General features: G+C 43.0%; 1 long non-coding RNA gene across 1 annotated transcript in view; it reads left to right on the top strand.

The window, feature by feature from the left end:
- LOC117353501 overlaps positions 1-27,458 on the top strand; it is a 267,636-nt gene that overhangs the window by 19,430 nt on the left and 220,748 nt on the right. The window contains exon 2 of the long non-coding RNA XR_004537958.1: positions 24,211-24,404. This is a non-coding gene — a long non-coding RNA (uncharacterized LOC117353501). The remainder of the gene's footprint in view (positions 1-24,210; positions 24,405-27,458) is intronic.

Raw genomic sequence — 27,458 nt, 5'->3', positions numbered from 1 at the left:
CTCAAATTCTCCACACCTTTTATTAGCTTTGTGGCTCGTCTCTGCACCCTCTCCAGCAGGGTTATATCCTTCTTTAGGTAGGGAGACCAGTGTTGGACATAGTATTCCAAGTGTGGTCTGACCATTGCTCTATAAAGCGGCATTATGACGTCCGCCAATCTACTCGTGATGCCCTTCTTTATCATGCCCAACATCCTGTTTGCTTTCTTTGCTGCCACTGCGCATTGAGCCGACAGCTTCAGGGTCCTGTCTATCAGTACCCCAGGTCTCTTGCCCAATGTTACACCTAACATTTTATATTCTTGTTCTTTGTTTTTCCTGCCTAGGTACATCACTTTGCATTTTTCCACATTAAATTTCATCTACCACTTTTCCGCCCATTTCTCTAGTTGGTTCAAATCTCTTTGAAGTGCATCTCTGTCCATTTTCGACCCAACTGCCCGACATAGTTTTGTGTCATCTGCAAACTTGATTATGTTACTTGTAGTTTCCTCTTCCAGGTCATTTATGAAGATATTGAATAAGGTGGGCCCAAGAACCGAGACCTGGGGCACGCCACTCGTCACCTTCTCCCAGTCTGAGAACTTCCCATTTAGAAAAAAAAAGTAAATCAGTCTAAATAATAGGATCTCTGATTTATTAATATCAATGATTTGACACCCACAGGCTTTGTCAGGGGTAGTGACTGCAGGGGAAAGCAACAAGAAATAGCACGCCACTAATCAGCACTTCTATATATCACACAGCAAATCAAAACTTCTTGTTTAAAAATGGCAGCAGTTCTTCCTTCCCTGAAGCAGCCTGTGGGTGAAACGTGGCCACATTGGGTCACTGATAGTGATAAACCAGACTTCTTGTTATTTTGACTGATTTATGTATTTTATTTGGATGCATCTGCTTTTTGGTTTTGCATCTTGATCTGTGCTAGATCCTTGTCTCTTATTTGGCTATTCACTTGCTCCCAGAGGTATCTGGGTTACAGAAAGGTGGAGGTGTTTTCTGCAGCACACTACTGGAAGTTAACATGGAAATGAGTATGTACTTGTGCTAACAACTAATACAGATTAGCAAATAGGTCTCTAAGAAGCCATTTTATTATTAAGATGCAGCAACATCTGGACTTAGCATGTCCTAACATGGGAATTCCCCGCATGCTAAGCCAAATTTTTACCACATCCCCTCAAAGGGTTTTTTTTTCTGTTTTATTTCTGCAGGTCCCATACTGGTGTTTTTTTTCCCCCCATTAACATGTGGGCCTTGCATAAATATTAACATGACACACTTAACATCTCCTATTTAGAAGGTGCCAAGTGCTCCTGCATTAACCCCATATTAAGCAGTTAGTCTGCTAATGTGAATAAGATAGTTAGTTATCACTGCCACGCCCATTCCCCATCTGTGCTGCACCCCTCCCAAAAATATATTTAAAAAAATAGTGCATGATTAGCAAACAAGAAAACTACCGTGTCTAGTGGTAGGGCTTTTTTATACATTAAGCATATGTTAGCGCGTAATACGGTTTAGTAAAAGGGTCCCTAAGAGCAGTGGTGTTTTAAAATAAATCTTTTTATAAGATTTTCTGCTCCTCTCTTATTAGATATTAAAACTGTCTGGGATACATTATACCATTTATATATTTTTATCCCACAATAGTGGTTTTTAGCGTAGGCTGGTGCTCTGCGCTGCTCCCGATGCTCATAGGAACTCTTGAGTGTCAGGAGCAGTGCAGAGCATTCAGCGCAATTGCCTCCATTTAAAAAAAAACAACACACTAGCATGGTTTTGGAAAAGGGGAGGGGGTAGTCTTTTTACGAGGCTTTGAACTTACCTCCTCTTTATGATGGCACAATCCTCAATTGACATTTTTACAAATGGACCTAAAAAGCTTTTCCTATTTGATTTTTAGACATTTTGAACAAATATTTATGAAACTCAAGTATCATTCAATAAAGCTCACTTGTGGGCAAGTTGAATATGTATTGAACTTATTGTATTTTAAAGTACTTCAATCACTTCACCTTTATACACAGCAAATTAATCACACTTTTAAAAATGACATTGTAATGCTATATGCACACATTAAAAAAAAAAAAAAAGTACTGTAGGTGGCACTCACATTGCCAAAATGGTTTAAGTGGCAATGGTGTTATAAAAAAAAAAAAAAAAAAAAAAAGTTTTAGGTTTGCAAGAATGAGTTATCAGAGAGAGAGAGGGAAAAACAAAGTCTTGGGAAAAAAATCACACATTAAGAGCTATGATTGACCCAGCAAATATCAGTTTTGTGGCTGATGCTGTAATGCAGATCAAATTGTGCTATCATTTCACTAGAGAAATTACTCTGTCATTCATGTCATGCATTTACAAAACTGAGAAGTTTAGATCATGGAAAGGGACATTTTCAAAGCTTTCTCAGTGGGTAATCGGCTGATTATATACGAGAGGGCAGGCCGACTGAAAATTCTTGCCTTTATTGTGATAAAAGTACTCATGCTATGAACAGTGAAGGTTCTTATATGACAGTCCAAAAAGAGATACAGAAGAGGCAGTGGGGGGTCGGGGGAGGGAAAGTTCAGGATGGTATTTCATTGTGAAAATGCTACAGAAAATATTTGTTAAAAAAGAAGACATAAAAGGTTTTTGGTTCTTTTATTTCTCTAAAACAAGGGTTCTCAACCCAGTCAGGGTTTTGGGGATATCCACATGAGATAGATTTACATGAAATGGCAGTGTGCCTAACCCCCCCCCCTTCTTTTATGAAGCCACATTAGGCTTTTTTATCACCGACCATGGTGGCAAAAACTCTAACACATAAGAACATAAGCAATGCCTCCGCTGGGTCAGATCTGAGGTCCATCGTGCCCAGCAGCCCGCTCACGCAGCGGCCCAATAGGTCCAGGACCTGTGTAGTAATCCTCTATCTATACCCTTCTATCCCCTTTTCCAGCAGGAAATTGTCCAATCCTTTCTTAAACCCCAGTACCGTACTCTGCCCTATTACGTCCTCTGGAAGCACATTCCAGGTGTCCACCATATGTTGAGTAAAGAAGAACTTCCTAGCATTTGTTTTGAATCTGTCCCCTTTCAGCTTTTCCGAATGCCCTCTTGTTCTTTTATTTTTTGAAAGTTTGAAGAATCTGTCCCTCTCTACTCTCTCTATACCCTTCATGATCTTGTAATTCTTTATCATATCCCCTTTAAGTCTCCTCTTCTCCAGGGAAAAGAGACCCAGTTTCTCCAATCTCTCAGCGTATGAAAAGTTTTCCATCCCTTTTATCAGACGTGTCGCTCTCCTCTGAACCCTCTCAAGTAATGCCATATCCTTCTTAAGGTACGGTGACCAATATTGGACGCAGTACTCCAGATGTGGACGCACCATCGCCTGATACGACAGGATAACTTCTTTCGTTCTGGTAGTAATACCCTTCTTGATTATACCTAGCATTCTATTCACTCTCTTAGCGGCCGCTGCGCACTGTGCCGTTAGCTTCATTGTCATGTCCACCATTACCCCTAAAGTCCCTTTCTTGGGTACTCTCATTCAATAACATCCCTCCCATTGTATAGTTGTACCTCGGGTTTCTGCTTCCTACATGCAATACTTTACATTTCTCAATGTTGAACTTCATCTGCCATCTCGTCGCCCATTCCCCTAGTTTGTTCAAGTCCCTTTGCAATACTTTGCAGTCCTCCTTAGTCCGAGCTCCACTAAATAGTTTTTACCGCTGTGGCTGGCAATATAAAAGCCTAATGTGGTTTCATAAAAAAAAGGGTGGGGGGAGTCAGTCTTATTTGTCAACAGAAACTCATATTTGCATCTGCCTCAAGAGTAGATATAAATATGAGGGATCTTCAAAAAGTTTCCACATTTTAATTTTTTAAAACACTATTTATTTTGGGGTTCATAATCAAAACAAAAAACATCTAAAAAGTGGCCTAAATGGTTAATTGGACGATCAAAAAGCCTGATCGTCCAAGTACCCATAACCAAAGCTGGTTTTAGACGTATCTAAAACCAGCTTAAGCCTTTCTCCTGCCTCTAAATGCATAGAGCGAAAAGAGGCGGGGAAAGGGTGATAGGGAGGCCAACCTAGACATAGCCGTACAGCAGGTATAACCAAAGGTTTAGACAGGTTGCCTAGTCGGCACTTATACGTTTTGACTTAGACAAAGTAAAACAGGTATAAGTGCCGAAAAAGGGGTCGCTGAGCTAATCGTGGCTACCACGACCAGCAAAGCAGCCCCAGCAACCTGCCTACCCCCTACCGCAACGATTGTGGCAGGAGAGCTGGCTCATCTCTCCTGCCGCGATTGCGATCACCCACCTCCCCGAACTGCGGCGCTTCGGGGTGAGGATTGCGATGGGACCTAAGATAAGATAAGGTCCGGGAGGTGGGGGTGGGTTAGAGTCAGCCCAAAAGTTATTCACAAATTTTCAATACTCGGCCACGAATTTGGACTTGGAGATTGAATTATACAGTGTCAGCATTATGAGACAAACATGGTTATTTTTGTTACATAGGATTTTCTGGACCCCAGTTCGATTAAATAAAATAGATAGTTCTAAGTCTAATAGATGCTGGCATTGTCATACTGGTATAGGGACTTTGGATCATCTGTTGTATTTTTGTCCGTTTGTATTAATATATTGGAAGTCAATTTGGGGACAAATAAATTTAGTACTAGATTCAAATGTTCCAATGCCATATGAGGCTATAATTTGTGGAACAATTTTACATGTGAAACCCACTCTAAATAAATACGAGTCGTCTATTTATGATCATAACAGGTATAGCCATTCAATTGATTACAAGTAATTGGAAAAACCATGATAGAATTAATTATACATTTTGGTGGGTGAATGTGTGTACTACATACAGATACGAATGAATTAACGCAGAATGTAGGGGTTTTAGTGAGGTATTTAATAAAATTTGGAGCCCATTGACTAAATTTGTAAAAACATAATAATGTATTTTCATCATATCTCTTTTTTTCTTTGGTTTGTTTATCTTTACACATCCAGGGGGTTGGGGGGTTGGAGGGAGGGGAATAAATATTGATAGTGATATTTGGGTAACTTTATTCTTTATTTGTATTGTATATTAGGATATATTATGATATTATTATATGCAGGAAAATGAAATTATTGAATGATATTTATGTTACCTGTATAGATAATAGTGTAATATGTGGAATATCTTTTGTTCTTTCATTTGTATGACACTGTTTTTGATTAAAAATCAATAAAGAATTTAAAAAAAAAAAAATTCAGGGGCCGGCTCTGCTTCTAACCACCGCAAATATGGAGGGGGAGTGTATATCCCTAATCAGATCCTAAGATCACAAGGTGAAAGAAGGCTTGTAACTCCACCAGCAATAACCTTCCAGCTAGAAAATGCCTGCAAATGAGTCTCCTACCAAAATTATGAAATAAAATCCCGCCTACCATCAGATCACTAATAGGTTTTTATCACTTTCTTGAAGTTAAGTATTTCTATCATTTTATCTAATACTATCCACAAAGACTGCTCAAATCCTCAAGCTTCCAGACTTGACACTCCCCCTCCCCCCCCCCCCCGGTATATCCCAATCCACAAGCAAATTCCTATTGTGAGATATTGCTAAAACTGTCTATTACAGTAATTGCCCAGCACCTATGTTATCTTGAGAATAATAGTTAAAACTGGTGTGTAACTGTAAATAATCCAAATGCTCATGTCAGATTTATCCTTGCATGTATGATAATATCCTACTATTGCAAGAAGTCTGTGCTCATTCTACTCCAATTTATACTCGCATATGTAAATTTGTAACCTGTTCTGGGCTCTTCTGTGAGGATGGGCTATAAAATTGAATAAATAAATAAATAGATGTGGTGTATTTTAGATTTTAGCAAAGCCTTTGACAGTGTTCCACACAGATGTCTAATAAATAAACTGAGTGCCCTCGGGATGGGTCACAAAATGACGGGCTGCGTCAAGAACTGGTTGAGTGGAAGGCGACAGAGGGTGGTGATCGATGGAGATCGATCTGAGGAAAGGGATGTTACCAGTGGTGTGCCTCAAGGTTCTGTTCTTGGACCTGTTCTTTTTTTAACATTTTTATAAACGATATTGCTGAAGGGTTGTCGATATTGCTGAAGGTAAGATTTGCCTCTTTGCGGATTATACCAAAATCTGCAATAGAGTAGACACGCCGGATAGTGTGAATAACATGAAGAAAGACCTGGTGAAGCTTGAAGAATGGTCTGAAATTTGGCAGCTAAAATTTAATGCTAAGAAATGCAAGGTTATGCATCTGGGCTGTAAAAACACGAGGAAATGGTACAGATTAGGGAGTGAAGAGCTTATGTGCACAACAGAAGAGCGGGACTTCGGATTCCTGGATCATAGAGAGGCACTGCAGGGACTACAGGGACCAGACGGACTCCATTTGACCAGCAGAGGTAAGAACATCTTTGGACACCGACTAGCCCACCTGCTTCGCAGGGCTTTAAACTAGGTAAGTTGGGGGAGGGGACCTACTCATATACTGGTGTGGAAAGGAACTATCCTGATGGGACGAGTCGACACTCTGTTTCCGAGGTAAGGACCCAATTTGCAAACAGTTCTCTAGGAGCCACACAGACTCAGTCAGGAATAGCCTTACAGGGACTCAGCAAACACAAAGTGTGGAGGGCCATGTATGCTAATGCACACAGTTTAGGCAATAAAATTCTAGAACTGGAAACTGAAATAAGAGATGCCAACCTGGACATGGTGGCAATATCCGAGACTTGGTTCACGGACGCACATGGGTGGGATATGGCTATACCGGAGTACAATCTACTTCGTCAGGACAGAGAGGGCAGGTTAGGTGGAGGGGTAGCACTATACATTAAAGAGGACATCAAAACCACCAGGATCACTGATGTCAAGTATACCGGGGAGTCCCTCTGGGTAAACCTGGCATGAAATGGCAAAAAAAGCCTATATCTTGGAGTGGTATACAGACCTCCAAGACAACCGGAAGACATGGACGCAGATTTAATTGAAGACATAGAGAATATCACTCTACAGGGCGACACTGTGCTGCTAGGGGACTTCAACATGCCTGATGCAGACTGGAACACATTTTCGGCAACAACCAGCAGCAGCTGGAGACATTTGACCTCCATAAAAGGAGTACATCTCAGACAGATGGTAACGGAGCCCACTAGGGCTCAGGCGATCCTAGATCTGGTACTCACCAACGGGGAAAGTGTCTCAGAGGTCTCGGTAGGTGATACGCTAGCCTCCAGCGACCATAACATGGTATGGTTCAACCTTGGGAAAGGATCCCCTAAATCAATTACAAAAACAAAGGTGCTCAAATTCCGGGGCACCGACTTCGCACGCATGGGAGATTTCGTTCATCAGACGCTGCAGGACCAAGCAGAAACCGGCAATGTGGAAACTATGTGGTCGTACCTGAAATCATCCATACATGAAGCAACTAATTGCTACATAAAATCAGTAGATAAACGGCAAAGAAATAACAAACCCCAATGGTTCACTGAAGAGATTTCACACCTCATTAAGGAAAAGAAAAAAGCATTTCTATCCTACAAACGTACGCAGAGAGAAGAAACTAAAGTAGAATATAAGACCAGATCTACAGCAGTCAAAACAGCAGTTAGGGAGGCCAAACTTCGAGTGGAAGAAACTCTGGAACAAAACATTAAAAAAGGGGACAAATCCTTATTTAGGTATATCAGTGATAGGAAAAGGAACACAGACGGTATAGTACGCCTTAGACAACCGGATGGAAACTACGCGGTGGCGGATTCAGAAAAAGCAGAACTACTAAATGAATATTTCTGCTCAGTCTTCACCTGCGAAGCACCGGGACACGGACCACAGTTGAAGGTAAAACAAGACGAGGATGACCCGTTTCAGAATTTTGAGTTCACACCTGGGGACGTCTACAACGAACTGGCAAGGCTAAAGGTAAACAAGGCCATGGGACCGGACAATTTACACCCAAGAGTGCTCAGAGAATTGAGAGATGTTCTGGCGGAACTGTTGGCAGTGCTCTTCAATCTCTCACTAAGTACCGGGAAAGTTTCGTTGGACTGGAAAACAGCCAACGTTGTTCCTCTACATAAAAAGGGTTGTAAGGCTGAGGCTGCGAACTATAGACCAGTAAGCCTCACCTCAATAGTGTGTAAACTCATGGAAACGCTAATTAAGTATAAATTAGATACGATCCTGAATGAGGGAAATCTCCGGGATCCCAGTCAACATGGATTCACCAAGGGTAGATCATGCCAGTCCAATCTTATCAGCTTCTTTGACTGGGTAACAAGAAGACTGGACTCAGGAGAGTCCTTGGACGTCGTGTACCTGGACTTCAGCAAGGCGTTTGACAGCGTCCCACACCGCAGGCTGCTGAACAAGATGAAATCGATGGGTTTAGGAGAGACTCTAACTGCATGGGTTAAAGATTGGCTTAGTGGCAGACTTCAGAGGGTGGTGGTTAACGGTACCCTCTCTAAAATGTCAGAGGTGACTAGCGGAGTGCCGCAGGGTTCAGTCCTGGGCCCACTCCTCTTCAACATATTCATTGGGGATCTGACTCAAGGGCTTCAAGGCAAGGTAACCTTATTCGCTGATGACGCCAAACTATGCAATATAGTAAACGGCTATAATCTACAGGATACTATGGAGCAAGACCTGCGTACTTTAGAAAGTTGGTCCTCGATCTGGCAGCTGGGCTTTAACGCCAAGAAATGTAAGGTCATGCCTCTCGGTAACGGAAATCCTTGCAGAACTTACACCCTGAATGGAGAAACTTTAACCAGGACTACGGCAGAACGAGACTTAGGAGTAATCATCAGTGCTGACATGAAGGCAGCCACTCAAGTGGAGAAGGCTTCGTCTAAAGCACGGCAGATGATAGGTTGTATCAAGAGAAGCTTCGTCAACAGGAAGCCTGAAGTCATGATGCCATTGTACAGAACCATAGTGAGACCTCATCTGGAATACTGTGTGCAATTTTGGAGGCCACATTACCGTAAAGATGTGCTCAGAATTGAATCGGTTCAGCGGATGGCCACCAGGATGGTCTCGGGGCTAAAGGATCTCCAGTACGAAGAAAGACTGAGCAAATTGCAGCTCTATACTCTCGAAGAGCGTAGAGAGAGGGGAGACATGATTGAGACATTTAAGTACATCACAGGACGGGTCGAGGTGGAAGATGATATCTTTCTTCTGAAGGGACCCTCGACCACAAGAGGTCATCCGCTCAAACTCAGGGGAGGGAAGTTTCGTGGAGACGCAAGGAAGTACTTCTTCACAAAGAGAGTGATTGAGCATTGGAACAAGCTTCCAGTGCAGGTGATCGAGGCACACAGCATCTCAGACTTCAAGAATAAATGGGATACCTATGTGGGATCCCTACTAGGGTCATGCCAAGCGATAGGGTCTCTAGGGTACAGACTTGAAAGAGCGGGTCAGTAGAGTGGCAGTATAATTACAATTATACTTAAGGGGTTCATTAGACTTAATAGGGAGGGTCAATAGTGTGGGCAGACTTGATGGGCTGTAGCCCTTATCTGCCGTCATCTTTCTATGTTTCTATGACTTGGTGTGATTGTATGTGATGATATTAAGGTGGCCAAACAGGTTGAAAAGGTGACAGCGAAAGCTAGAAGGATGCTAGGTTGTATAGGGAGAGGTATGGCTAGTAGGAAAAAGGAGGTATTGTGCCCCTGTATAAGACATTTAGACCTCATTTAGAATATTGTGTACAATTCTGGAGGCCACATCTTCAAAAAGATATAAAAAGGATGGAGTCAGTCCAGAGGAAGGCTACTAAAATGTTATGTGGTCTTCATCATAAGGCCTATGGGGACAGACTTAAAGATCTCAATCTGTATACTTTGGAGAAAAGGCGGGAGAGGGGAGATATGATAGAGACATTTAAATACCTACATAATGTAAATGCGCATGAGTCGAATTTGAAAGGAAACTCTGCAATGAGAGGGCATAGGATGAAGTTAAGAGGTGATAGACTCTCGAGTAATCTAAGGAAATATTTTTTTTACAGAAAGGATAGTAGATGCATAGAACAGTCTCCCAGAAGAGGTGGTGGAGACAGAGACTGTTTCTGAATTCAAGAGGGCCTGGGATAGGCACGTGGGATCTCTCGGAGAGAGAAAGAGATAATGGTTACTGCAGATGGGCAGACTAGATGGGCCATTTGGCCTTTATCTGCCATCATGTTTCTATGTTTCAGATCGTTGATTGAGCCTTATATATGCTGAAAACTTTTCAAGACCCCTTTGTACGTTCTGAAATACGTGTGCATACATGTTCATATTACTGTGCTATGCTCTGGTTGCACTTAAGTGGAGCATAAGAGTATATGTCTACTCCTGACAGTACTTTTGAACAGGCTGTACATCAGCAGACCCTGTTCTATACTAATGAAACTTGAGATGTTCCGACCTGGATGTCTCAATTTTGCTCGGTATGTCCTTTCTAAGATGCTACTTAAAATTAATTTAACATGTTTTAACCATGCAAAAAGTCAATTTGTACATGTTGAGTTCTGAAGCTCCACAGTAAAACATGTTTTACTGTGACACAGTAAAACACAGTAAGACATGTTTGTGTGCAGTAAACCAAAAATTGAAAAATCAGGAAAAATGGGAATAGACATGTAGGAATGAGGCTTCACACAGAAGGTGCTAACATTTTCCCTTGCTTAGAACGTCTACATGGCAAGAGGGGAGAAGGAATGAGGAATGATTCAGCATTCATTTACAAGGGCAAAAGGTCAGTGTGCTGAGCTTGCCTTGTATCAGAACTATCAGACCTGCATCCCTACATAGTCAGAACATAAACAGAATATTTTCACTGTGCAGTGTGCACATCCCTACTAAAAGCATAGCTTTCCTATATGATCTTATAGGGGGAGGGTTCCCATTTACAATTTTCCTACTTCTGCTAATTTACCTTATCACAGAAAGAAAATCGTAAGTCAATTTTGCGCTGAAGAATAACACTGCAAAACGAATGTCATTAATGAGTGTCAGTTTGTTTTGCTGTAGGCATCACTCTTTGGGATAAAGTATCCTTGAGAGAAGGAGAAAGAAAAGGAAGATTGAAGAACCTGTCCCTGAGCTGTCATTTGGCAGGATATGCAAGACAGAAGCAGCCACAGTAGTTAGATGTAAAGTAGTGCAAAGGAAGTTAAATAATGCTGGGCTTAAGTATTCTGAGCTGTCATGTATACACATGGGCTTAATGGTTGGAAGTTTTGGTTTCAGTTTCAATTTAAGAATGCATGAATCAAAGGATGTCTCATTTTACAGTGGAGTGGAATTTTAGAGGGTGATCTGAAAGGTAAGAACGCTATACAAGCAATCAATAAAAGCAATTAACAAAAAGTGTTTTCTGGCGATTTAAAAAGTTACTTCATTTTCTAGAACTGAAATGAAATTGATTTTTTTCTCGCTATCTTTATTTAACCTTGCACGTTGTTAAATAAGTTCTGTGAAAGAATTCAACTCAAGATTTGCATTTGTGGAACTTTTTCCCCCCATCTGTAGTGAAAATACAGTGATCCTGAATACGAAAATGTCTGCTGTAATATTCTGAATGCTGAATAGATTCATTTCAAAAGTGCAGTGGGCATGGTGTGAAGGTTATCAAGAAGAAATGTTCATTAAATTCCTACAAAATCTGATTTGTGCCCAATACCTGCTAACATTGGAAAAAGAGGCAGTGTAGTTTGTCCCTGGAAGGTAGCTGTCTCCTTAACCAAGGATTACAGGTTTTAGATTGGCTTGTCCTGATAGCTGACAACACTAGGGGAAAAAGCTGAAATTCAACTAGCTGAGTAAATTCCTACATACAGCTGTATCTGAAAACATACAGTATCACAATGGAACACTCGTCAACAGCTGCACCTGAATGTAAGGAGGACGAGCTCTTTTTCATGTGCTGGAGTCTGGGCCCAGGTTGCCTTTGGCTCTCAAACATCAAGCGGGTGTGTGTATTTTAAAGAAACTATTGAAGCATCATTTGTTTTGTTTAAACAACTTTATGGGGACTTTGCTTATGGAACTGCATTGTTGCTTTCTGTAAGTTATTGTGTGCTTATTTTTTAATTATGGCAGAATATAAATTATTAACTATAAACACATGCAGGCTGCTATTTTAAACACCACAAAATCACTATTTTATTTTTTTTTACTAAGCTGTGTGAGCACTAACTGTAACTAAAAGGGCCTTACTGCAGGGCGTGTTCAGGCATCCTGCAGTAATTTGGGATCGTCATGCTCTACCTTCACGCTTAAAAATAAAGGGTCCATTATATCAAATTGAGAGAGCGCCAGAGTCATCTAGTGTGATATAATATTACCTGCTAGTAATAATTAGGGTTGGTGGTAGAGTGGGGGTAGGGAGAAAATATTAGGTGGTGGTAAGGGCTTGTAGAATAAGGATTGCAGCATGCAGGAAAGAAGGGGAAAAGGTTAAGAGACAGATGTAAGGAGAAAATAGGATTGATGGAGGGTTGGAGAAGTAGTAGGATTGTTTGGATGTTTTGGCGGGTTGCAGGGAGTAGGATGAGTAAAGGGGAAGGGTAGAGTAGGATCTTCAGGAGAAATTATCCCTCCATCCCATGTGTTCTGTTTTGTGGAAGTGCTTGAGAGGCTGGGGCTTTTCTTATAGGTTTTTGGAGAGAGTTTGGATTTTGAGCTCTTGGGTGGAGGGAGGAAGTTGCAGCTGATGGAGAGGTGGAAAATGTGGAATAGGCTCAGTTGTGGCTGGGAGATCAGCAGTTAATAAATAATTAAACGCGACACTCGTAGGCGTCAGCACAGTGAGGGGAAGCATGGCCTAATGTTACATGGGTCACGTTTGGATAATGTTATAGAGGTTAGAAACTTAACGGGAGCTAGTTTTGACACCAAATACCTCCTTGGGTGTGTGTGAGAGGGGGGGGAGAGGTTATGAGTTATGAAAATCACATTGGGGTTTGTTGTTTTTTGACAGGGATTGTATTTTAAATTTGAAATGATGTTGAAATAATTAATAAAGCTACGGCCAAATATTTCTTCCAATATGTTGAGTGGTATGATTATTGTGTGATGGTGAGTGAATGCTAATGTTATGATTATTTATTTTATTCATTTTTATAGTCCATCCTCCAGAAAGGATTACAAGGATACATACACAAAGTTTTCAGGAACAGAGATACGTACATTACAGAGTCAATAACATGCTACAGGATCAAAACACAATGCTATAGAATCAATGACTTTACAACTTATAGAGAATGTGACTAAGAACACATGCTTTTGTAGAATCTAAGAAAATAAATCATAGAGTCACGAATGGGTATTAACATATCTGTAGTGAACGGTAGAAGAACTGGTTGGCAGGCTCAGGTGTTCTGAGGTAAGATACGTTGAAGCAAGGTCTGTCAAAGTTTGAAATCAGAATTGATCCGATCCATAAAAGTAGATTTAGCATATCCCGGACTTGTTGCTGTATGTCCTGATGGGCCAGAACAGGAGGGAAAGAGGGGGGACAGGGTACAGGCAGGGAGGGGGGCTGGGTGCAGGGTCTGGCAGGGAGGAAGGGGGACAGGGTGTATAACTAACCCATTCTGGATTTCGTGGAAGGACGGGCTATAAAACAAAGTAAATAAATAAAATTCAGCCACTGAATTCATAATTTAATTTTTCATTTAATGCGCTTATTAATAACCCACTCATCCTTACAGTTCTAAGTAAAACAAGTTACTTTTCCAAGAGATGATGGGTAAATAATAGTCTAATGTCTCCAGTACGACTGTGAATGTACCTCTGTAGCCCATTCTGGGCTCCTGAGGAGAACTGGCTATAAACTAAATAAATAGGGCCACTGAAGTTTAAGAAGAGACAAAGCAGAAGGTACAGCATTGACACTAAACAAATCAAAATTCCACATCATTAGCACAAATTATCTCTCTTTCCCATAATTAAAAGCATAGGCAGTGGAATGTTTTTCATTGGGCGGGGAAGGGGGGGTAAAGGCTCTTTCCTAGTCCCAGCAGGATCCTGTGACACGACCTCTCTTTCTAGCTCCTGACTCCCCCACCTACCTTCCCCGGTCGCTGTAATTTTAAATCTTCCGGCTGTCGCCGCGCAGTGCCAATCAGTAGGCCTGCCCTGGAAGTCTTCATTCTGCAGTGATGCTGCATGGTGGCTGCCCGAAAATTTAAATTTGCAGCGGCTGGGAGGAGGTCCAACAATTCAACATCCCACTATTCCTAGATAGAGTAATTATCCCTTACATTCCATTTTCGAACTCTACAATCAGAGGACAAAAACCTTCTAACAATTCCATCCCTGAGAACAATGAACATCAGGCGCAATACACATTTTTCAGTAACTGCCCTCAAATTTGGAACCTATTACCGGCCCAGATAAGGGAGGAAAAAATCCTTGATAAGTTCAAAGGGAATTTAAAAAGTCAGCTATTTAGTGACACCTTTGAATAAATTATCTTTGTATTAGTAGGACACTGACGCTTACGAAGGCATCCCACCACATATACTGTACAGTATTATTCCCTTATGTTTTTCTCCCTTTTTCGTTCTCTTCTATACCGATTGTAGTTCTCCCTGTATCACCCTCTCCATTTCAGTAAGTCAGTATTGTCCTAAATTGTCTCCCCTTTTTCATTTTTTCCTATTGTATATCACTTTGAAACTTAGGGGGGTGGGGGAGAGAGCCATAACTGTCTGCCAATTTTAGGTGAAGCCATGGCCCCTGTAGCCTCCGCCATTCCAATGGGGTGTCGCAGGGCTTTGTGCTTAGACCCGTGCTCTTCAACATCTTTATAAACGATCTGGACATTGGTACAACAAGTCAGGTGATTAAATTTGCAGATGATACAAAGTTATTCAGAGTAGTGAAGACACGGGAATTGCGAAGATCTGCAACGTGACATAATCAGGCTCGAGAAATGGGCATCAACATGGCAAATGAAATTCAACGTGGGTAAGTGTAAAGTGATGCATGTTGGTAACAAAAATCTCATGCACGAATACAGGATGTCCGGAGTGGTACTTGGAGAGACCTCCCAGGAAAAAGACTTGGGAGTTCTGATCGACAAGTCAATGAAACCGAGGGCAATCAGAATGCTGGGAATGATTAAGGTGATCATGAACAGATCGGAGAAGGTTATCATGCCGTTGTACCGGGCCATGGTGCGCCTTCACCTGGAGTACTGCGTCCAGCACTGGTCACCATACATGAAAGACACGGTACTATTCGAAAGGGTCCAGAGAAGAGTGATAAAATGGTTAAGGGGCTGGAGGAGTTGCCGTACAGTGAGAGACTGGAGAAACTGGGCCTCTTCTCCCTTGAAAAGAGGAGATTGAGAGGGGACATGATCGAAACATTCAAAATACTGAAGGAAATAGACTTAGCAGATAAAGAAAGATTGTTTACCCTCTCCAAGGTAGGGACAATGAGAAGGCACTTTCTAAAGTTGAAAGGGGATAGATTCCGTTCAAACGTAAGGAAGTTCTTCACCCAGAGAGTGGTAGAAAACTGGAACGCTCTTCTGGAGTCTGTTATAGGGGAAAACACCCTCCAGGGATTCAAGACAAAGTTGGACAAGTTCCTGCTAAACTGGTGCGGTGCGGCTGGACTCATTTAGAGCACTGGTCTTTGACCTGGGGGTCGCAGCATGAGCGGACTGCTGGGCACGATGGACCACTGTCCTGACCCAGCAGCGGCAACTCTTATGTACTTATGTAAAAGTATTATCCTGTGACAATAACATTTTAAGAAATTACACCATAAGCATGTATGAATAGAATTTGTTTTGTGTTTAGTTATTTCTTAAATAATCCAAAATAATTGGACGACATAGTCAGCTAATTCCTCTTGCAGATTCTCCTTCCAAATTTCTTGGGGCATGGTTTTAGTCATTTTGAAATTGAGTCCCATTCCACAAACTATGGCCTCAGTTTACTGAAAGAGTGTTACCGGATTATTATTATTATTATTATTTTTTTTTAATTTATTCAATTTTTCTATACCGTTCTCCCAGGGGAGTTCAGAACGGTTTACATGAATTTATTCAGGTACTCAAGCATTTTTCCATGTCTGTCCCGGCGGGCTCACAATCTACCTAATGTACCTGAGGCAATGGGGGGATTAAGTGACTTGCCCAGGGTCACAAGGAGCAGCGTGGGTTTGAACCCACAACCCCAGGGTGCTGAGGCTGTAGCTTTAACCACTGCGCCACACACTCCACTAACAACACTAAAACGTAATTTATGGGGCAGAGTTTCTCAGATTCCGGGGCTAAGATGCGAAAGGACATCAACAGCAATTTTCTTCAGGACTGAGGTGGTGCTTGTGAAATTGCATCCGTATAAAAGAAAGCTTTGTGTTAGTTTAATGGTCATTGCCCTAAAGACTATTCTATAGAACTGGAAGCGAGGAGATTTTATAAACTTTCCTTTTTGGTGGAATTCAATCTGTCTGATTGCTAAGTATAAAATGGCAATGGCATGGAAAATGAATGTTCCCATGGCTTGTCCGAGGGGAGCCTGTGCAGAAATTCTGCGATGAGGGTCAATAGGTTTTGTTTCTAAACTGCTTCATTTTTTATTTCTTTTTCTTTTCCCTGATCTTGTAAAGGTGGATCATACTTTTTGTATGGTATGACGACAATGCACTTTGAGTTTCTTTTCGTTCTTGGTTGGGTGTTTGTTTGTTGGGGGGGGGGTCTTTTTTTTTTTTGGGGGGGGGGTTCTGTTTTCTTTTAATAATTTATATTCCGCATATCTTATCTGTAGGGGTTCTTTAAGTGAGGAAGGGTCATTGTGGGAGGGCTAATTCCTTTCTTGTTATTTTATGGGGAAGTTTTGCTTATTAATATTATGAAATAATAAATAACTATTTTTAAAATGAGCTATTTACTAGAGGTCCTGTTTTGGGCAGTGGGACCTACCGTATTTTCACGCATATAACGCGTGCGTTATACGCGTTTTTACCTACCGCGCATACCCCTCGCGCGTTATATGCGTGAGCGCGGTATACGAAAGTTTTCAAACATAGTTCCCACCCCGCCCGACGCCCGATTCACCCCCCCAGCAGGACCACTCGCACCCCCACCCCGAACGACCACTCGCACGCGCTCCCACCCGCACCCGCATCCACGATCGGAGCAAGAGGGAGCCCAAGCCCTCTTGCCCGGCCGACTCCCCGACGTCCGATACATCCCCCCCCCCGGCAGGACCACTCGCACCCCCACCCCGAAGGACCGCCGACTTCCCGACAATATCGGGCCAGAAGGGAGCCCAAACCCTCCTGGCCACGGCGACCCCCTAACCCCACCCCGCACTACATTACGGGCAGGAGGGATCCCAGGCCCTCCTGCCCTCGACGCAAACCCCCCTCCCCCCCAACGACCGTCCCCCCCCAAGACCCTCCGACCGCCCCCCCAGCCGACCCGCGACCCCCCTGGCGACCCCCACGACCCCCCCACCCCCCTTCCCCGTACCTTTGGAAGTTGGCCGGACAGACGGGAGCCAAACCCGCCTGTCCGGCAGGCAGCCAACGAAGGAATGAGGCCGGATTGGCCCATCCGTCCTAAAGCTCCGCCTACTGGTGGGGCCTAAGGCGCGTGGGCCAATCAGAATAGGCCCTGGAGCCTTAGGTCCCACCTGGGGGCGCGGCCTGAGGCACATGGTCGGGTTGGGCCCATGTGCCTCAGGCCGCGCCCCCAGGTGGGACCTAAGGCTCCAGGGCCTATTCTGATTGGCCCACGCGCCTTAGGCCCCACCAGTAGGCGGAGCTTTAGGACGGATGGGCCAATCCGGCCTCATTCCTTCGTTGGCTGCCTGCCGGACAGGCGGGTTTGGCTCCCGTCTGTCCGGCCAACTTCCAAAGGTACGGGGAAGGGGGGTGGGGGGGTCGCCAGGGGGGTCGCGGGTCGGCTGGGGGAGCGGTCGGAGGTTCTTGGGGGGGGCGGTCGTTGGGGGGGAGGGGGGTTTGCGTCGAGGGCAGGAGGGCCTGGGATCCCTCCTGCCCGTAATGTAGTGCGGGGTGGGGTTAGGGGGTCGCCGTGGCCAGGAGGGTTTGGGCTCCCTTCTGGCCCAACTACCAAAGGTACGGGGAAGGGGGGTGGGGGGGTCGTGGGGGTCGCCAGGGGGGGTCGCGGGTCGGCTGGGGGAGCGGTCGGAGGTTCTTGGGGGGGGCGGTCGTTGGGGGGGAGGGGGGTTTGCGTCGAGGGCAGGAGGGCCTGGGATCCCTCCTGCCCGTAATGTAGTGCGGGGTGGGGGTAGGGGGTCGCCGTGGCCAGGAGGGTTTGGGCTCCCTCCTGGCCCGATATTGTCGGGGAGTCGGCGGTCCTTCGGGGTGGGGGTGCGAATGGTCCTGCCGGGGGGGGGATGAATCGGACGTCGGGGGGGGGGGGGAACGGAGAGTCGGGACAGCGCACGGAGAGGCGGGGCAGTGCACGGAAGTCAGGGGGGTGAACGGAGAGTCGGGACAGCGCACGGAAAGTCAGGGCAGTGCACGGAAGTCAGGGGGGGTGAACGGAGAGTCGGGACAGCGCACGGAAAGTCAGGGCAGTGCATGGAAGTCAGGGGGGGGTGAACGGAGAGTCGGGACAGCGCACGGAGAGGCGGGGCAGTGCACGGAAGTCAGGGGGGGTGAACGGAGAGTCGGGACAGCGCACGGAGAGGCGGGGCAGTGCACGGAAGTCAGGGGGGTGAACGGAGAGTCGGGCAGCATGCGCGGTATAATCGTGAGCGCGTTATACCAAAGTTTTTGTGCTTATCATCGTGATTTCTGCGCGCTATACACGTGTGCGCGTTTTATACGGGTGCGTGTTATTTGCGTGAAAATACGGTATTTACCGTTGCTGCAACTTAATAGTACTAGTGCATAAGATGATAGTGCTAAAAGAGTGAGGGCAGGATGCACAGCGCTCCAATAAAATGTAAAAAATACTACGTTGGTATCAATTTTCTTTTACAGGCCTTTGCACAAATAGCATGCAAATCATATGCATGCTATTTGTGCAGAGTTGCCCCATAAAAGAAGGGAGGAACTATGCCTGATCAGAAGAGCAATAGCTAGGCACAGCCTGGTGTTAGAGAGCTGAACGGAGACGACGGGAATCCCGGGATGCCTCCTAGGGTCACGGGGATCCCGTGGGGATGCCCCTCATGGTCTCGGGGATCCCACAGGGTTAGGAGGCAGCTCGAGCCAAATGGCTTGTCTTCTTTTCCTGCCCTTCTGCTCCAGCACATCACATGTAGCCGACCCAGAAGTCTTCCTCCGACGTTATAGCTGACGTCTGAGATAAGGCTTCGGGTCAGCCACGTGAAGCGAGCAGGGCCCGCTGCCCTGTGAAAAAGTGCAGCACTCGGGAGCGGTAAAGTCTTGTGGGAGCCTCGGAGGTGGACAGAAAAGGCAGGGCCCGCTGCCTTGCGAAGATGTGCAGCACTTGGGAAACAGGAGGGGGCAGAAAAGGCAGGGCCCGCTGCCCTGCGAAGACGTGCAGCACTCGGGAGACAGGAGGAGGGGCAGAAAAGGCAGGCCTGCTGCCCTGCGAAGAAGTGCAGCTCAGTCAGTCGGGAGAAACAGGGCTATTTTGTGTTGTGTATTCAGAACCCATATCTGGTAAATGATCATTTAAATGCATTTTGAGGGGGCTTTCCTTTAGGCTTTGTCCTTTCAAAGTTTATTGCACTTAATCTGGATTTTTGATTTTCAGCATGGGGGGGGAGGTGTTAGCTTAATTTAGACGGCCTGTTCCATATTTTCTGTGTGTGCTTAATTGACTTCTGACCATATGCATATCATAATGTACTGTTATCTAGTTTTTTAAGGGGAAATCATAATTTAAGAATTCTTTTTGTTAGTTTGTGTATCAAAGTGCAGGACTATAGAAGTGCAGAATGGAAATGAGTCAACTGATGGGTCTGAAGTAATAGAGAGAAGGTAAACAAAATACAATGTAAAAGGGAGAATTGGGCGTGAGTGTGTCAATGAGAGGGAAAGAGAGATGGTATACACGGGGAATGGAAGAAAGGAGAATTTTTGGTCATAGGAAGGGAGTGAGGTACAGATGATAGGGAAGAAAAAGATGAGAGGGAGAAATGTTGTGGTGGAAAGGGTACAGTATGACAGATTGAAAGGGATGCAAGAGGGAGGAATGTTGGACATAATGGTGAAGGGAATGGAGAGAGAGATGTGGCATTGTGCTGGAGAAATGTTGGGCATTGGGTTGGTGGGCAGGGGCAAAAGATGCTGCACATGGTCCGGGGGATGATAGAGGGATAAATGCTGGACCATGGTAGGAGGAATCAATGGACAGCAACAGAAGAATTCACAGAAGATGGGAAAGTGGAAAAAAGAATCCGGGACCAACTTGATGGAAAAATAAGTTTCCAGACAACAAATGTAAAAAAACGGAATTTATTGACTAAATTATGTTATCTTTGGGAAATGTATATAGCAGATGTCTTTGTATTGTGTTCAAAAGAAAAGGAAATGCATTTCTGGTTTTGTTTCTACAGTGTTGAAGTACTTGCTGACCCTTGCTTTGGCTGGTTGGGAACCCCAAGCTCCGCCAGCAGAGGACCTCCTCTAGAGAAGGCCAAAACTCCCCCTCTACCAAGCGCAGCAGTCGCTGGCAGCTTCCATGAGCCATTGAAGTGCCAGCATCTGTGACTCAGGGACGCTACTGCTGCCTGCCAAGCTTGGCAAAAGGGACCCCCGGCCAACTGCAAAGGAAGTCCTCAGCTGACAGCTTGGGGGATTCTCATCAGCTGAGTATTTCTATTTTATATTTACATTAGAGGCTCTGGTAGAAACCCATTTACAAAGTATGTATTCTTCCCAATTAATATTTCCAAATTAATAAAGTATCTTTGCTTATTTGTAAATGGGTGTCCACCAGAGCCTTTAATTAACTATTTCCGAAGTTTATAGGGACGGGCGGGGACGGAGGAATTTCTCGTGGGGACGGAGGGATCCCTCCCGGGGATGGGTGGGGCGGGTGGGATTTTGGCGGGGATGGGTGGGATTTCTGTCTCGCGCAACTCTCTACCTGGTGTCCCAGAAAGTCCACCTGAAAACACAAGAAAGGCAAACTATACTTATCACTAAGATTTTTCCATTCAGGGAACCCTACCTGAATGGTCTGCCTCAATTGCAACCACTTATAATTTTGTGATTTATTAAGACCATATTTGTGATCCTTAAAGGCAGGGGTAGGGAACTCCGGTCCTCGAGAGCCGTATTCCAGTCGGGTTTTCAGGATTTTCCCAATGAATATGCATAAGATCTATTTGCATGCATTGCTTTCAATGCATATTCATTGGGGAAATCCTGAAAACCCGACTGGAATACGACTCTCGAGGACCAGAGTTCCCTACCCCTGCTTAAAGGGGAGGGCTTTCTTTTACTGCATCACAAAGAGAGCTCATTAGAATACTAATGAACTCCTTGTAATGCATTTTCATAAGATTCTTTGTGACTGCTACGAGGATCGGTAACATTCACAGAGAACCTTTTTGAACATCAGGAGGAGAATTTCCGTGCCTATAAGACTGCTTTAACGAGTCTTACTAGCATGGAAACCTTTTGAGCATCGGGGCATGAGCGATTCACTTTACTACCTTAGGTCTCTGAAATATAAGCGACAGATTAAAATACTTTAACATGAATACACAAAAAAGTGTTGTAAGATCGTGTCCATTGAGAGGCACCCCAATTTAAACCCAGCATGCACCCAAAATACAAGGGAGAAAAAAGCCTCGGAATAAAGTAGCAGTGCATACACCCAAAGGTACAAGATAAACTGCTTTAAATACTGTCATAGGCAAAACAAAATCTCCCTCACGCACAGCTTAGGTTTAGAAAAGGGCCCTGCTATAAGATTAAAATTCTTACCTATCAATACAGTGTTTAAACTTCTGCAATAACAGGTTTCTTAACTGACCCCATTCTTACAGCAATGACCCCCTCTTTTACTAAGGCGCGCTAGGCATTTTAGTGCGCACTAAATATTAGCATGCGCTAAATGCTAACGCATCCATAGAATTTAATGGACACATTAGCATTTAGCGTGTGCTAATATTTAGTGCGCACTAAAACGCCTAGCGCGCCTTAGTAAAAGGACCCCTGAGTGTGCTAACTTGAATTTTCAGTATTAACATGTACCTGTTGGCAAGGATTACAGCACTAAACACCAGTTAATGCAATATAAAAAGAGAATCCTTTATGCCATTCAAAAAGTTCTTACATGGCATAACTATGTATGTATTGGTTATTTTGCTCTTAGTCATTTTGGGCACCTTTTATAAAGCCGTATTAGCTGCCACAGTAAAGCATCAAAGCCCATAGGAATTAAATGTGCTTTGGTGCATTTACCGCAGTAGCAGTTTTGCAAAAGAGAACCTTTTTGTTATTTAAGACGTTTTGCAATTCCAAAATCTTATAACTTCATATGAAGGTACGAGTGTTGCACTCTTTTATGTATGTTTATTGGAATCTGCTTAGGATATAGGCAGATAGTAAGAACAATAAATAATTTATTTCAGCAATGATAAAGAAACAGGGTTCCGTTTCCTCAATTATATCAACTTAGCAAATTCACTGTAGCCTTTCAGGTTTCTGAACTCCAGCAGACTAGCAGGACATGTCTAGAGATTACTAAATGCTTGAGTGAATTCTTAAAGGGACGTTAGCATTTCATTAACCTCTAAGTGCAAGGAAATTATGGCAGGGGTTGCATTTAGAGAATGACATGGGGACAAATTTTTCCCTGTCCCCGTGGGAACTCATTTTCCCGTCCCCACAAGTTATTTTCCTGTCCCTGCCCCATTCCTGCAAGCTCTGTCCTCATCTGCACAAGCCTCAAATACTTTAGAATCATAAGTGTTTGAGGCTTGTGCAGTTAAGGCAGAGCTATCGGTCCCCTCTCTTAAATTCATAAATACTCGACGACAAGTTATCTTTTCTGTTTCAGCACCCCAAATCTGGAATTCTCTCCCTATCTATCTAAGGGAAGAAACAAACATTGAAAAATTCAAAGGTAACCTGAAAAGTTTTCTCTTTAAAGATGCCTTTTCTATTTAATCCTCTCTACACAAATTAACAACACTTCTTTTACCTCTAATCTTCTACTGAAATACTCAGGTTTTTTTTCCCTTCCTCATGTATTTTCCTTACCTGTTTTTTCTATCTTTAACTTACATTGTAACTTTTATCCCCCCTTTTCCTTATGTATCATGTTATGTCCCGTTTTGTATTTTTTCTGTCAATAATGTGTTCAGTCTTATTTAGTATATGATTCCCCTGTTTTATTGTAATTTTAATAACATGTACATCGCTTAGAATGTAGATTAAGCGATTAATCAAACTTTTAATAAACTTGAAACTTGAAACTTACAGGAATGGGGTAGGGACAGCAAAAAAATTTGCGGGGACGGGATGGGGAAAATGAGCTCCTGCAGGGACGGGGACACATTTATCCCCATGTCATTCTCCAGTTACATTCAAAGGAAATAATTCAGTAAATGGCAAAAAAAAATGTGGCACGTTAAGCGTTAAATGCTATTCTATAGAAGGGTCACGCTCTTTACAGAAGAGCATTAGATGCAGATTCTGCACCTTACTTTTCGGTACCATACTTATGCCTATTAAAAGCAAGTGTAAATGTTGGTGCTCAAGTTAGGTACACTTTAGACAAATTCTATAAATCCACATGCAACTTTTTGGTATGTCCCCGACATGCCCCTGGCCAGATATGTGTGATTGAAATTAGATGTACGCACAATTTTTGTAAGACTGTCAATTTATTTACATGCACATCTCTGATGCACATACAAAGTTGGGCATTTAAATTTAGGTGCAATATATAGAATCCAGGTGAAAGTAAATATTTTCATGAATAATAGTTATATGAATATCTGTGCTGCTTTAGTCCACATATGAATATTGTACTTTACTTACACATGCCACCCTTGTATGAGACTCATGTTGCTCTCAAGTCCTATGAATCTTAGTAGGGTGTTGAGACTCTAATGAGGTTAACATAACTCATAGCAGTTTTTCCCATTTGTTCTCTCATTTTCAGATTGAGCTATTTGGGAAAATTACAATTCATATCCAACTTTCTCACAATAACCTCTCCCTTTCCTCTTCTTTTTCAGAATATGCTAGATGAGGATTGAAATCTGAGTACGCAGATTGCCCTTCTCTCTCTCGAGTATTATGGAAGCTACAGCACTTCTTTCTCTTGCGTGAATGTATAAGTGAAATGACCTCCGCTGGACTACAACTCTAATTCCCTTGCCCCTTGCCTAGAAAGTACTTGGTAAAGGTTGTAAAAGAAACTACATAGAAGGTAAGAAAAGACTATTTAATTCTTGAAATAACCATTTTTTAAAAATCATAATTTCTCAATCATGCTGATGTCAACCAAGGCCGCCTATCTGATACTCCTCTGTACTGTTGCTAGGATAAAAGGAGTACCAAAGTAGCATGGGGCAAGAATACAGAACACAGAATAATGGGCATCTTAGCATTTAGAGCACACTAATCGTTAGCGCATGCTAAATCTGGTAGCATCACTTGATGAATTCCCCCTACGTTCAATTCTATAACGGCAGTTGTGCGCTTTATTGCCATTGTAGAGCCCAAGCATAAGTTCTCTTGCTTAAAGTTGCATAAATGTGAACTTATGCTTGAGCTCTACAATGGCAATAAAGCGCACAACTGCCGTTATAGAATTGAACGTAGGGGGAATTCATCAAGTGATGCTACCAGATTTAGCATGCGCTAACGATTAGTGTGCTCTAAATGCTAAGATGCCCATTATATTCCTCTGATAAGATATCACAAAATTAGTCCTCAAAATCACATTCAACCCGAATCAAGAAATTGCTTTAGGACTACTGGGTTGATAGGATGATTACACAAATATTTTCAACAGATCTTTTCAAAACTACTTATAACCACAAATAACCTATAAATCCAGATTCTACTCAAGATAAGTGTTGCCTTCTTTTGTGAATTTACTCAGTCATAAGGATGATAGCAAATTGTTTTTTGGAATGATATTTTTGAGTAGGCACATTGATTTGGTTAAAACATTTAAGGGATGGGAAGGAGGAGTGAGCATAAATGATTATGGATATGAATATACAAGACGCAGACTTGGAATGATATATAGATCATAAAAGGTCCTATAATCTGATCTTCCAACATGTTATGATATGCTCACTTCTCAGTATAGACTCAGAACTTGAAAAATGTATTAACTAGCGATGAAACTGATGCTCAGAGACTCGAAGGCAATAAACAGGGGAGAACCCCAAAACTACTGCCTCACCACCCAATCATCGCTTGTTCAAAAGCCTTTAGTTGATATCAGGAATGATGTATTTTCTCAAAATGCTGTGTACCACACAGTCTACTGCAGGGGTGTCCAATGTCGGTCCTCGAGGGCTGCAATCCAGTCTGGTTTTCAGGATTTCCCCAATGAATATGCATGAGATCTATTAGCATACAATGAAAGCAGTGCATGCAAATAGACCTCATGTATATTCATTGGGGAAATCCTGACAATCCGACTGGACTGCGGCCCTCGAGGACCGACATTGGACACCCCTGGTCTACTGTATTCACATATAATTAGAATTTCAAAACAGCAAACTTATCTTACTTGCAGGTTCCGGCAAGTTAGCATAAGTTTGCTATTTTGAAATTCTAATTATATGTGAATACAGTAGACCAGTGGTCCCCAACCCTGTCCTGGAGCATCACCAGGCTAATCAGGTTTTCAGGTTAGCCCTATACATATGCATGAGAGCGATTTACATATAATGGAAGTGACAGGCATGCAAACCTGCTCCATGCATATTCATTAGGGCTTGCCTGAAAACCCAATTGGCCTGGTGGTCCTCCAGGACAGGGTTGGGGACCACTGCAGTAGACTGTGTGGTACACAGTATTTTGAGAAAATACATCATTCCTGATATCAACTAAAGTCTTTTGAACAAGTGATGATTGGGTGGTGAGGCAGTAGTTTTGGAATTCTCCCCTATTTATTACCTTTGAGTCTCTGAGCATCAGTTTCATCACTAGTTGATACATTTTTCAAGTACTGAGTTTTACTCCTTACAAGAGTGATTTTCTATTAGGTACGACATATTCTCTTTAATCACTCAATTTCTTGGAAGTATTGAGTTTAATGTCCCCATTTTGATTCATTTGACACTTCTCAGTATAAACTTAAATATAGTGTTTGAGGGAAAATTTTAGGGAGTATTGTGGAAATGAATAACATACATAAATAACGTACCAACTAGTACAGAGGAGTCTCAGATTGAAAGATTCTTTGTGATTATAAGTAGTTTTGAAAAGATCTGTTGAAAATATTTGTCTAATCATTCTATCATTCTATTCCTCTGGGCATCTTAGCATTTAGCATGTGCTATTCATTAGCACACACTTACCTGATTAGCACATGTAAAATAGTTTTGCACTCCTTGATGAATTCCACCTTGGTGCACATCATCCAGGCACCTAACGTTGGACAATCTATAGAGAATTATCCCCATTGTGCTCATTGTGATCTATAAGCTTTGGCATACAAAGAAGCTGGTAGTGATAAATAATCTCTACCAGCCAATTTGAACACTGCACTCTAACGAGAAGCTCTGTTTGGAAGTACCATCTATGAAGCAGGTGAAATTGCCTTGATTTTGTCACTTGATGATTGCAGAACGCACTACTGTTAGAAGCAAAAAGTTCTCCGACCTTGCTAAATTTTATGAAGTTGATTAAAACAGTGCTGTTTGAGAGATATTTCTCATGTAAGTGGGAAGGTTGAGATGGAATTATTGAATTGACCATTTGATATTTTATACTATTCTATCTTCTTATATGTTTGTTGTGTAGTGTTAATTCTCATATTTTTTGCTCTATAAGACTCACCTGACCGTAAGATGCACCCTAGATTTAGAGGAGGAAAACAAGAAAAAAAACATTCTGAACCAAATTCTCCCTGCCAGGCACTGAACCCAACCCCACACTCCCTGCCAGGCACTGCACTCAACCCCAAACTCTGAACCGTGTTCCCCCTCCCTGCCAGGCTCTGAACCCTGTCCCACTGCCCTGCCCTGTAGCCTGCCCCCCTTCACCTCTAGTGGTCTAGTGGTAGGCTGGGACAGGAGGGATCTGTCCCAGCTGACTAATAATTTTTCCTCTTCCCTCCTCCCGTGTACCAAAACAACACCCCTGGTGGAAGACGACCCAAAGACGAAAAAAATAGCAGTACTTTAAGTCAAATCCTTTCTAAAACACCCCTCCCGTCCCATCCCCATAGTACCTTTTTAGATTCAAACAATTTTTTATTGATGATCACAGCACTAACAGTAAACAGCAGGGTTTTACA

The sequence above is a fragment of the Geotrypetes seraphini genome, chromosome 2 (genome assembly GCF_902459505.1).
Source record: "Geotrypetes seraphini chromosome 2, aGeoSer1.1, whole genome shotgun sequence".
NCBI classification, from domain to species: domain Eukaryota; kingdom Metazoa; phylum Chordata; class Amphibia; order Gymnophiona; family Dermophiidae; genus Geotrypetes; species Geotrypetes seraphini.
The sequence above is the reverse complement of the archived record's forward strand: the minus strand, read 5'-3'. Positions and strand labels throughout refer to the sequence as shown.